Raw genomic sequence first — 12,989 nt, forward strand, 5'->3', positions numbered from 1 at the left:
GCTGGAGCTCAGAGCCTGAACCCCCCCCCCGATTGAAAACACCAACCGCACCCTCCGCCGTCAGCCTGCTCCATGCGCACTCCGCACCTGAGAATTTCACGTCAGCACTGCGCCTCCTCTGAGTCTGGGAATGATATTCTCTTTACTCCTAGTTGTAGAATTTCCACTCTGCCAGCCTCCCTGTGGTTCTGGATGATGTCCATTCCGTCTTTTAGGTGTAATTTGAATTGGTTGTTCAAGGCAGCAATCTCTGGCGTTAACCTATGCCGCCATCTTGGTTTCTCTCTCAAACATTCTTTAACTGTATAGTTCAGTAGAATTAATTTCATTCACAATCTTGTACAACCAGCACTACTATCTACCTCAAATTTTCTTCTACCCCAAATTTTCATTAACCCAAACAGAAACTCTGTTCTCATTAAGTAATTACTCCCCATTCTCCTCTCCCTCAAGCTCCCCGGAGCTTCTAGTGTGCTTTTGTCTCTGCATTGGGCTATTGTAGGAATTTCAGATAAGTGGGATCATAGAGCATTTGTCTTTTTCTATATGGCTTATTTTACTTAGCATAATTTCTTTAAGACTCATTGATATTGTAGAATATATTGGAACTTTATTATTTTTCATGTCTGAATAGTATTTCATTATATTTATATACCACATTATGTTTATCCATTCCTCTGTTGATGGTCACTTGGGTTGTGTTCACTCTCCTTTGCATCCCGTTATTCTCATATCTTCCTAGTGCTAAGTTCTGAATGAGGCTATCCTCTCTCCATATTTGCCTTCCTCTTTATCCTATTCAGAATTAGCTTTCTAAATGTCCCTTTATTCCTGCTTTATTTTCTTTCTGCTAATGACCATCTTAGCATATATGTATAGCTATTTTTTCAGAAGGAATAATTTTAGTGTGCCAGTATGTTTATATAGGCACCTTGATTATTAAATATAAATAATGAACGTATCAAAGCCATGATTAACTCTAACTGGTTTTACAGTGTCAACCTGTGAATGAAAGAGTCTCAAGTAAGCTTCCTGGTCAAGGGCACATACTGAGGTTGCAGGTTCTCCAGCTCCAGTAAGGGTGCATGTGGGAGGCACCAATCAATGTGTGTGTGTGTGTGTGTGTGTGTGTGCGTGTGCGTGCGTGTGTGTGTGTGTGTGTGTGTGTGTGTCCCATCTCCCACCCTTCCACTCTCTCTAGAAATCAATGGTCATGAATTCCTCGGGTGATAATTCAAAAAGAAGGAAAGAACCTCCCCCCCCCCACACACACACACACAAACCCCACCATGATTAATATTCATTTGAGTTAAATTTCTTCTAGAATTTACTAGTATTGCAGTGAAAATATGAATGTAAATTATTTCTTCTCAACTCATTATCATTTTCACCCCAAGTAATAAAGGTAACTATATAAATATCCTAAAATATTAGCATCAACCCTTGGAGTGATTGCTTAATTTCATTGCTATGTTTATTTTATATAAATGCATTTTTAACCTTTTATGAGATTACTAGAGGCCCAGTGCACAAAATTCATGAACTGGGGGATGGGGTTCCCTCAGCCCAGCCTGCCCCTCAGTCTGGGAGCCCTCAGTGGATGTCCTACTGATGGCCACGGTCTGGCATCAGAGGCTCGGAGCAGGGGTCCCGTGTGTGTGTGTGTGTGTGTGTGTGCGTGTGCGTGCGTGTGTGTGTGTGTGTGTGTGTGTCCCCGGTGGGGGTCTGCCCCCAGCCACACCGTGGAGGCTTGGTGCACTCGCCCCTTTCTGTTGATCTCTCAGGCTCCAGGCCTCCACTGCATGTTGTACTCTCCCTTTAGCTGTGGCCAAGGTGGGGTGCTGCCTGCAGGCCATGCTTTCCTGCTCACGTATCACCGCAGTGACCCAGGAGCAGGCGCACATAGGGGCTGCCTGCAGGCTGGCCTTTCCTGCTCTGGGGTTGCCATGGCAACCCAGGAGCAGGCCTTGCTGGGTGCTGCCTATAGGCTGCACTTTCCTGCTCACCAATCAGTGGATTGCCAGGGCACCCGGGGTCAGGCCCTGCTGGGTGCTACCTGTGAGCGGCACTTTCCTACTCTCTAATCGCTATGGAGTCCTGGCTGGGGGCGGGGCTTAGGCAGCGGGGGGCTTAGGTGGCACACAGGGGTCCTGGCCTAATCCCAGCCAGACCCCATGTGCTGCCTAAGCCCCACCCCCAGCTGGGATCCCCATGTGCCGCCTACGCTCCCTGCTGCCTAAGCCCCACCACCCAGGGCTGCACACAGGGCCCGAATGGCAGCTCGCACTGTCCCTCCCTGCCTCCAGTATGCAAATTAGCCGCCATCTATGTTGGGGGCTAATTTGCATATTGTGCTGATTATTCCATGGTAGGTGTAGCGAAGGTATGGTCAATTACCATCTTTGTCTATTATTAGATAGGATTCTAAATATGATACATTTTATTAAATCAAATTGTGACAGAAATAAATAAGGCTGTGCCCCATGGGAAATTATTCCATAGTGGTTGCAATTCCTATAAACCCTTGTTACCTAACTAAATTTAAAGATTTCACTTATATGTGGAATCTAATGAACAAAATAAACAGGTGAACAAAATAGAACCAGAAGCATGGATACATGGAATAGACTGACAGCTGTCAGAGGGGAAGGGTATGCAGGGGGGTGGTGAGAAGATTGGATGGAAAGAAGGTGAAGAGATTAGCCAAAGAACATATATGCATAACCCATACACACAGGTGATGGCCAGCGGGGGCACTGGGGCTGGGTGGAGGTGAGCTAAGTGGGGGGAAATGGAGACATCTATAATAGTGTCAACAATAAAAATAACGTTAAAAAAAGATTTCTACTACTGATCAGTTATTATTAAATTGGGTTTAGGAAAGAAGTATTCCACATACTTTATCCTCAGGAGAAAAAGTACTTTAGACCAGCAACATCAGTGAATTAAATTTAATGCGGACATTTGTGGCAATAATGATGGAGGGTCAAGGTCTCTAAAATGCCACATGCTGGCTATTTTCTATTCTCTTTAATTTACGCAAGAAGGCTTCAAAAGCTGTAGCAAGCTGCTCCAAAGAAAAGAGCATCACTGCTAAACCAAAGCTAATGCAAAATTACCTGAAAACTAGAGAGTTGTTTTTTTAGCACACAATAATGGGGGGATGCAGAGCTTTTATGTATGAAAATATAAGCTTCTCTATAAAGGATTTTCCCCTCCTTACTGTTCAGTTTCATTTTTATTCAGTCCACAATTGTTAGGGCTTTGTAGATGATTTGGTCATATGAAAGTACAGTGAAAAGAAATGACATTAAAAACAATTCTATGTTAACAAGAACAGGCTGGCTTTAGTTTAACATTTCTTCTATTTCCATTTATTTTGTGTATTGACATGCATAAAAACCTATTCAAATGGTATCTTTAAGAACCTTTGAGTGAATAAAATAAGAAAAGGAAGGAGAGTTTAAGCTACTATGAATTGTAGTTGGAAATCTGATGCCTGGGAATGTCTATAAGTGTTAGGGGATCCAGCACAAAGGGCTAAAGTTAGTCATCCTTTTGTTGTCTTCATAATCAATACTGATTTCTGTGGTTTCATTGATCTGGCCACAATTCACACTGTGTCTTAGCTTGGACAAACCCAGCACTTTATATCACCTTGCACAAAGAAGATGGTCACTAAATGTTTCTGAAAGGACAAGATGAAAGTAAGCTGTATTCATGTCATTTCCCAGAAAAAATATGTCCAAATGGTACTCTACAATCCAATGCTATTTGGATGATTTATTCTCTTTTTTAATTTTTTTAACTTGATTTCAGAGAGGAAGGGAGAGGGAGAGGGAGATAGAAACATCAATGATGAAAGAGAATCATTGATTGGCTGCCTCCTGCCTGCCCCCTACTGGGGATTGAGCCTGAAACCCAGGAATGTGCCCTTGACCAGAATCAAACCTGGGACCCTTCAGTCCACAAGCCAATGCTCTATCCACTGAGCCAAACCAGCTAGGGTGGATGATTTATTCTCTTGACTTCTTTTTTTTTAAAAAAAGTGAAATAAAGCACAAAGCAACATCAACATACTTTCACACTACTGTGTGGATGTTCAGGAAATATCAATGCAAAAACAGAAATACTTTCTGTATGAACACATAGTGTTTCTGAGTTAATTCAACTATGTCTATTGTTCATGATAAAATATGTAGAGCAGGAGTTATGAACTGGGATCCATGACCCCCACGACTCTACTGCAGGTCAGGGGGTGCTTCAGGGAGTCTGTGATGACTCTGAAATGATAGGCAAATTTTGGAGTGTAATTTTCTGGGATGATAAGACTTCATAATGTTTTGTTTACAACTGTTCTAATCATCTTATGCATTTTTACTTACTTGATTCTCATGACAACCCTCGGCTGTAAGTGTTCCCACTATCCTCATATGATAGATGAAAAAAATAATGTACAAAGATTTCATGTAATTTGCCTAGAGTATCACAATTACTATTGGTCAAGCCAGCATTTGTACCCAGAAGTCTGGCTCCCAGGTCTGTTAGTCAGCACACACACTGTGCTGCCTTTTGATAAGGGATATGTTTATAACTTCTCTATTGTGGTAGAGAAGCCAACCAGTTCACAGAAATGCTGCTTTCATTAGAGATGCTATTGCTTCAAGTTCTGGGGGTTTGCTAAGGAAAACAAGAGGTGGCCACCTGTGGACATTTGTAAGGTCTGCTGATACAGATCTCAAACATTTATTTATTTAGTCTGGCCACCTAGAGAATCATATTGCACACTGTTTATAACAAAAATAGATAAAAATGATAAGAATCAAGATTCTGAGAATACAGTAAAAATGAATTGAGTGAAATCTGGGAGAAAGTTAAAATTTAAATAGAGACCACAGAGTAAGTAAAATACATTTATCTAAACTGAACCTAGAATTTCTGTTGATCAAAACAAAATGCAAGATATGATTAGTTACATGATTCACATTGTCCCTAAAAAAAAAAAAACACCACTTCTTCAAAGGGAACAATATGTTACTTGGTTTGAAGTCAGTGATATACTTTCTGTATGAACACATAGTGAACATTTTTAATAGTAGCATATCTCTAAATGTAATAGCTGCTGTGATAGACTAAATTGTGTGCCCCCCAAATTTATAGATTTAAGCCCTGACCCCAGTACTTACAAATGTGACTGTATTTGGAGATAGGGCCTTCAAAGAAATAATTAAGGTTAAATCAAGTCATATGAGTGAGCCCTAATCCAATATGTGTCCTTATAAAAGCAGGAGGTTAGAAGAGATCCATGTGAGAGCACAAGGGGAAGACAGCCATGTACAAGCCAAGGAGAGAAGCCTCAGAAGAAACCAAACCTGCAGACCCTTTGATCTTGGACTTCAAGCCTCCAGAATTGTAAGAAGAAGGAAAAAAATAATATATATATATATAGTTGTTTAAGCCACACATAGACGACTAAAATTTGTATAGCAATTGGATTCATTTAATAATGATGAACAAAAAATTTTGCACACTTTTTTCTTTTAAATATTTCACTTAAAATATAATGTGCAAGTATTCAAATACAATTGTATCTTTACTTGATAGTTCTGGTAACTTTATGATCCTATGCAGCGTTGGTGTGATTAATCAGTCATTGCTTTATGATATTAGAAGTTGCAGCCAGCCCAGCCTGCATGGCTCAGTGGTTGAGCATTGGCCTATGAACCAGGAAGTAACTGGTTGGATTCCCAGTCAGGGCACATGCCTGGGTTGTGGGGTTGATCCCGATTGTGGGGTGTGCAGGAGGCAGCAATCAATGATTCTCTTTCATTATTGATGTTTCTATCTTTCTCTTCATCTCCCTTTCTTCTCTGAAATTAATAAAAATATATATATATTTTAAAAAGTTGCAACCATTCATGTAATAATTTCTTAATAATAATAAACATGCACCTTTATTTGCCTTTTTTGGGATATTCTGTAAATATTTTTTGTTGGAATGAGCAATTAAGCAATATCTTATAATCACCCCCACCCTGGAATGCCTTAGACTTTCCTATGAACCAAATAAATCAGCAAGTCCTCAGATGAATAATGAAAATAAAAGATAAGAGTATTTTGACATAGTGATTTAAAGTTGTTACATTGCTCACTGTAGATTTCATACAATACAACTACTGCAGTTCTGAAAGTTCACATATTTAAATTACATTTCAGACTGTCATCGAGGAAGCCACTTGAGAGTTAAGAAAATCCTCACCCGTTTGCTGCACTGGATAAGGTAATGTGGCTCTCTTCTCTATCAATGCAGTCTATGCTGCCCTTTGTGGTTAATGTCCAGTCAACAATCAAGGAGCCCTGAACATCAGAACCTTTGGCTGTCCTTCAACAGCACCACAGGTGATGTGAAAACACACATATGGGCCAGAAAAAAATTCCAGTAGGAGGGAACATGGACTCACCAGAAAGTGTTGCACAAATATTCACATGTGGTAATTAAGTCATGTATCACAGGCAAACTATGTTTCCTCAGATTACTATCTGAAACATTTATGTAATTTTGTTGAGCGTCCACTGTGGCTTGTCTGTTGAACTGGAAAGCAGGTTTAGGAGGGAGGAGCAGTGAACATTAGGCTGAGGGGAAAAGTGGACATTTGCCTGGGCAACTGGGATGATAGCTGGGGTGGGTGGTAATAAAAGGAGAGAGAACAAGGGGAACGTAGAGGACAGCACTGTGACTTTATCCGACAGTGGTCACATGGACCTTGTCGAGCACGCTGGATCTGGATCAGAAGTCAGAGAGACACAGACCACATTAGAGGAACTTTGGGTCATCAGGTGCATGCAGATGTGCTGTGAGGACTACACTGCATTCTTAAGCCATCAGGACAGAGAATCCATAGGTACTACTGGTCTCCCAGAGAGGCCCTTCCTGAGAAGTTGCCACCCTCCAGGTTTCTTCTCAGGCAAGGATGTCAGTGAAGTTTGTCACAGGAGAAAAGTAGGAGATTAAGAGAGCTCAGTTGAGACACTCCTGACATTCTAGAAGTAAGTCAGTGAAACTGAGGGGTGGTATAGACTAGTCTCCATTATGTTAATGAGGACCACATCAAGCGAAATTGGTCTGTTAGTGTGAATGTAACCCCTGTGAGGAAAGCCCGCTTACTCATCAGATTTGGCTTCACTGTCACTTCCTCAGGGAAGCCTTCTCAGAATCCCCAGACTAGATGGGGTTTCCTAGGTACATTCTTCGTGTTGTTTTATTTTGATACTTATTAGAATTTGATTAATGCTTTGGTTAATAGTTTCTTCTTAATGTTAGTCTCTCTATTAGCCTGTAAGCTTCAAGAGGGAAAGGACTACAGGCTTGAAACATAGTAGGTGCTTAATGTTTATTATATAAACAAATGAACAATGGATGAATAAATGCCACACTTTGCATAAGCCGTTCCATGTAAAATTTATTACTTCTTTACTGGATATTAATTAGCTTTTAGAAAACCTGGTGGAAATTTATCTGGGTACTTCTCCTCTCATAGATTTTATGTTAGTTTTTGGACCCATACTCATGGTGGCAAGAGGCAATTTGCACTGAAGAAATAGTGTCACTATAATATACAATTACAAAGTAACTGGTAGAAACAGTGAGGAAATTCAATCAGCAGATTAATTTGAATGAATGATGCCAGACAGCCAGTTGGTTTGATTTTTACCCCTCACTGAATTGACTTAATTAACAGCTCGTTTTCATACTGGGTAGCTGTCTCTATGTCTATTGAAACACAGGATTATATTACAGTAAGCAAATAGTCTCCCCAGAGAAATAGAGTTTGACTGTCCTACTATTCCATGTACCTCTGATTAGAATGTCTGTTTTTTTAAATATCACATGACTTAGTGATTTTATTCTTGGTACCCTAAAATTTATCAATTTAAATGTGTGCACATTGAACCTAGAATATCTTGTTTTTAAATGTTAACACATATGTATGTTTTACAATTAACTTCTGCAACTCTGGATATTGCAAGAATTTATAAGTAGACAGCAATTAGTTTTGAAGAATTCTCTTAATTTCTGATGGCCTTATAAAACTTGATGCATTAAGCTGTGCTGGTCTATGAAATCATATTGTGTGATAAAAATTATTTTCCTCCATGTTATTTTTATATTATTTTTATACTTCTTTTTTTGTTAGTTCTGATATTTAAGAATAATTTCACTAACATAATATAGGTCTTACTTCACCTAAAGTTATAACAAAAATATACTAAGGTCATTTTATTCATCCTCTGGTGATGATTTTAGTGCTATTGATTTATAAGCTTGTGGTGTTTTAAAACAGCATGGGGTTCTATTTTCCTGTTATCGTAAATGAGTATGAGGTCGTATAGCAGGGGCTGACAATTCTGCAGATTGCCAGGTTTATAGGTACAGTTCAGGCAGGTAATATAAATGAAGGCAGCCAGGAAAAAGAGCACTTGCCTTTTTATTTTATTTTTTTAAAGAAATGTATCTTTATTATTAAAAGTATTACAGATATCCCTTTTCCCCCCTATTGATCCCCTCTACCCAACACCTGCCCCTCTCCCAGGCCTTCACCACACTATTGTCTATGCTCATGGGCTATGCATATATTCATATAAGTTCTTTGGTTAATCTTTCCCCCTATCTCTCTTCCCCACCACCCTTCCCTCTGAGATTGTCATATAAGTTCTTTGGTTAATCTTTCCCCCATCTCTCTTCCCCACCACCCTTCCCTCTGAGATTCCTCAGTCTGTTCTATGCTTCCATGTCTCTGGATCTATTTTTTCCCACTTTATTTTATTCATTAGATTCCACATACAAGTGAGATCATGCGATACTTGTCTTTCTCTGACTGGCTTATTTTGCTTTGTCTAATACTCTTCAGGTCCCTCCATGCTGTCTCAAAGGGTAATAGACCCTTAGTTTTTACAGACACATAGTATCCTATTGTGAAAATGTACCACAGCTTTTTTACCCACTCATCTACTAATGGGCACTTGGGCTGTTTCCAAATCTTAGCCAGTTAAAGCATTTATCTTAAAGACCATCAAATTCTAAATATTCAATAAATAGTGGTTGTGAATAGAAAGACTAGCACAATAGCTATTAATGGTAAAACTAGAAAAACTAAGTTGGATTGAGCTCTAGCTTCTGAATTGCTCAAGATTTCTTAAAACAAAATGTCTAACTATATACCCGGACCTAGTGTGGGTACTACGTATGCTCACATACATATTATAAAAAAAAGTGTTACCAGAATTTCTAGAGAAATATAGATCAAAACTAGACAAAAACCCAAAACAAAACAAAACAGAAAGAGTAATGATAATGAAGCATATTTTTTTGCGAATTCTGTAAACTTCTACCTCAGAAATAAGGTGCCTAGATCATACTATTCCACTGAAATACATTTGTCATTTGCCCATGATTGGCTCCCTCAAGGGTCTTTCTGAGTGACTGAGACTAATCTGATGAGTTGAGGTTCTAATGGCATGAAATTGCTTAATGTTTTATCTTTTCTAGGTAGCTTTTGCATTTTAACCCAGGCCTTTAATGCCTTAGCCCAGTGGAGTGTGTAATAAGATTAGGATGACCAGACACAGAGCCTTGCACTGAAAGAATGCAGCAGTCAATGTCTGTGGATAAATGTGAACATTTCAGGTACTAGTAAGGCCTGGGACAAAACACTTTTGAGAAGGAAGACATTTTAATCCCCTTCAAATCTATGTGTGGGTACGTACTAGTTAGAACACTAAACTAGGTTGAATATATTATATCAAAAATAATTAATAATTTGATGTTTTTGAAATGTTTCTAATCAGCAGTGTTGGAATTACACAGGCAGATTATTAGGAGGGGAAAAAAGGATTAATGAGACAATGTCTTTCTTAAGCTCCACTTCATGGTGATATTTTGTGCTTTTTCTAACCCCTTCAGCATAATCTTAGAATGAAGATCTCATTAGCTTTAACAAGCATCGTTCTCAATTGTAGGACCTCTCTCTTCCACAAGAACCCCAAGATATTTTGGAGTTCCTAGGGGGTGCCACACAGGTGCTCCCAAATTCGTCCTCTGAGCCTTAGACATTAACCTTCTCTTCTGCTCTAGCTTTTGCCCTGCTGCTAAGGCCAGCTAGCCGTGAAGCAGTGTCTCACTATGTCTTCTAGCAGCCTACATACCCCTGGGAAGCATTACTTTTATTGTGCACCAAGTAGCTTAATTGGGTACTGCAGTCACCGCCGTGCCCCGTCTACATCTCCTGTGAGCACAGTATCTTGGACAGGCATTGCTCACATCACTGCTCCTGAGTTGGGGCTCAGTGTTCCAGTTCTCTTTGGAGTCGTTGGACCTGTGATGTGGGGTTACTTCTCAGCAGAGACAGACAACAGGTAGATCACTTCTCTCTTTGCTGTTCTACTTTGTGCTCCAAAGCACAAAGAGTTTTAGATAAAATAATTCCCCCCATTTTCATTAAGGGGCTCTTCTCCTCGAGTCCATATAAGCATAAATTGAGGAATGCACTCAAGCGAGGAATCATGTCTTATTTAGAATAGATAATTTTTTTTTAACAACAAAGAGTTTGTTTTGAGCACCTCTGACTTTTCTTTCTTTAGGAAATGTTTTCTCTCTAAAAACTACCTGTTATACAGCACCCGGACAGCTGCACTGCTGACCGGCAGACGCAACCACACCCTGGCACGGACACAGTTTGCAGGTCAACCGGGCTGATGAACATCTTCAATTGTGATTTTTCTGGAGACCAGAATTGGTCTCTGGACTTAGATTTTCTGATTTGGAATTGTTTAACCAGAGAGAACTTGGGGTAGTGTGGCTCTAGAAAACCAGAATTTTTCCCTCCATTTAACAATATCTATATAGAATTATTTCCTACACTTTGCTGCAAATGTTCAAGTAGACAATGAACAGCAAAATAAAATTATGTTCCTAAAATGTATGAAGTCTAAGACCAGGCATAGAACTTTAATGGAGAAGATAAAAGACCCAAAGGAGTCATTTTAATATTTTTCAAGTGTGAATCAAAATAGAATCTGAAAGCCATCTAAGACCTTATGTTCTAATGGGTGAAACAAAACCAAACAGAACACACCTCTGTACTGTTTTGTGATAGATATTGATTGCCTACCTAATGGGCATTCAATCTTTATCCATGTATTAAATCTCCATCTTTTTCAGTGGTAATAGGACCAGACCCAAGGAAAAAATTGCTCTCAGTTAATCATGCCTACTCCATCCCCTTTGGCAATGATTGGCTAAGGGTAGGCATATAATTCAATCTAAGGAGATAAAAGGAAAACTCAGAAGTCATCTGGGAATTCTTTTTCGTCCTTATTAAAGATGAGTTGCATATGAGTAAGGCTCATCCTTAGTGCCCTGACAGCATTCATGCTTTCTGTATTTAGAAGTGTACATGTCATGATCAAGTATTTGGAACTATAGCAGCCAATTAGGGTTACATGATATAGGTCTAGAGTACCAATTAGACCCAGCTGCTGAAAGACTCCTCCAAATTTCATTTTAAATAAACAGATCAACCTGAAAGCCAAATCCAGTTCACTACCTGAATTTGTAAATAAAGTTTTATTGGAACAAAGTTACTGCATTCATTTATGTATTGTCTATCGATACTTTCACTATAATAGCAGAGTTAAGTACTTGTGACAGAGGCTGCAAAGCTTGAAGTATTTAGCATCTGCCTCTTTACATAAAACTAGACAAACTCGCCGAAACCGGTTTGGCTCAGTGGATAGAGCGTCGGCCTGCGGACTGAGGGGTCCCGGGTTCGATTCCGGTCAAGGGCATGTACCTGGGTTGCGTGCACATCCCCGATGGGGGATGTGCAGGAGGCAGCTAATCGATGTTTCTCTCTCATCGATGTTTCTGACTCTCTATCTCTCTCCCTTCCTCTCTGTAAAAAATCAATAAAATATATTTAAAAAAAAAAAAAAACTAGACAAACTCCTATATTGAGTCAGTATTACTAGAATTTTCTATCATTGTCACTTCAATGAATCTGAAGTGATAAAACCTAACTATGAACATTTACATTTACTGAACTAACAACCACATTTTATAACTTATATACCTGTTACACCTTGATAAATTCTTTTTTAAATGAAAAGCACATTTAAAATATATCTATATCTATATCTATATCTCTCTATATCTATCTATCATCTATCTATCTATCTATCTATCTATCTATCTATCTATCTATACATATCTCAAGTATTTAGGAGCTTACATCTATGTTTTAATTCATCTACAAAACTCCAGCCAATATTTTGCACTGAAATGAGATCATCATCTTAATTTAGCCTAGTAGGATTTAAAATAACTTGACGTTTTCCCCCCCAAATGTAATGTTTAATGGCAATGGTTTAAGGGCCCAAGCCATTGAGTGAAGCACTGTTGTTACAGCTATTTCAAAGTGACATTTATGCAGACTATGTAAAACATTCAGAGTCACTAAATTGCATCCCATGGCCACCCATTTATCCTTCCTTAATCATGTAACTAAAGAACTAATCATGATAAAGTCCCAGTTTCAAAAAAGATTGCCTTTTTAGCAGACTGCCCTGGAGCTTAAGTAAGTCAGATCGCTGCATACTCTGCAAAGGACTTAACACCAAATGCTATACCTAGGAACTAGAGTTATGTAGTGGAATGAGCCTGTGATATTTCCTGGGGGGATTATTTCATATGAAAATAATTAGGGTTTAATGTCTCTCTCTTGTTTCCTAATGCATATGACACAGAAATATACATTTAAGATGAACAATATTAATGTGATAGTCATACTGCAGAATGGGGACTTATCCTTTTCTCTCCTGTGATTATAGAAGGGTAGAGTATAGATAGCAGGTTGGGCCACCTCCCTCAATGCATGGCCTTCCTCTGCTTAATCTCACTTCCACCCTTTATGATTAAACTGTATTGAAAGATT

General features: G+C 39.1%; 1 long non-coding RNA gene across 1 annotated transcript in view; it reads left to right on the plus strand.

The window, feature by feature from the left end:
• The window catches only part of LOC107182541, an 18,265-nt gene extending 6,888 nt beyond the window's left edge, over nt 1-11,377 (plus strand). Inside the window, exons 2-4 of the long non-coding RNA XR_001513257.1 lie at nt 5,289-5,412; nt 6,217-6,280; nt 11,219-11,377. This is a non-coding gene — a long non-coding RNA (uncharacterized LOC107182541). The remainder of the gene's footprint in view (nt 1-5,288; nt 5,413-6,216; nt 6,281-11,218) is intronic.
• The last annotated feature ends 1,612 nt before the right edge of the window (nt 11,378-12,989 follow it).

The sequence above is a fragment of the Myotis davidii genome, unplaced genomic scaffold, assembly GCF_000327345.1.
Source record: "Myotis davidii unplaced genomic scaffold, ASM32734v1 scaffold196, whole genome shotgun sequence".
NCBI classification, from domain to species: domain Eukaryota; kingdom Metazoa; phylum Chordata; class Mammalia; order Chiroptera; family Vespertilionidae; genus Myotis; species Myotis davidii.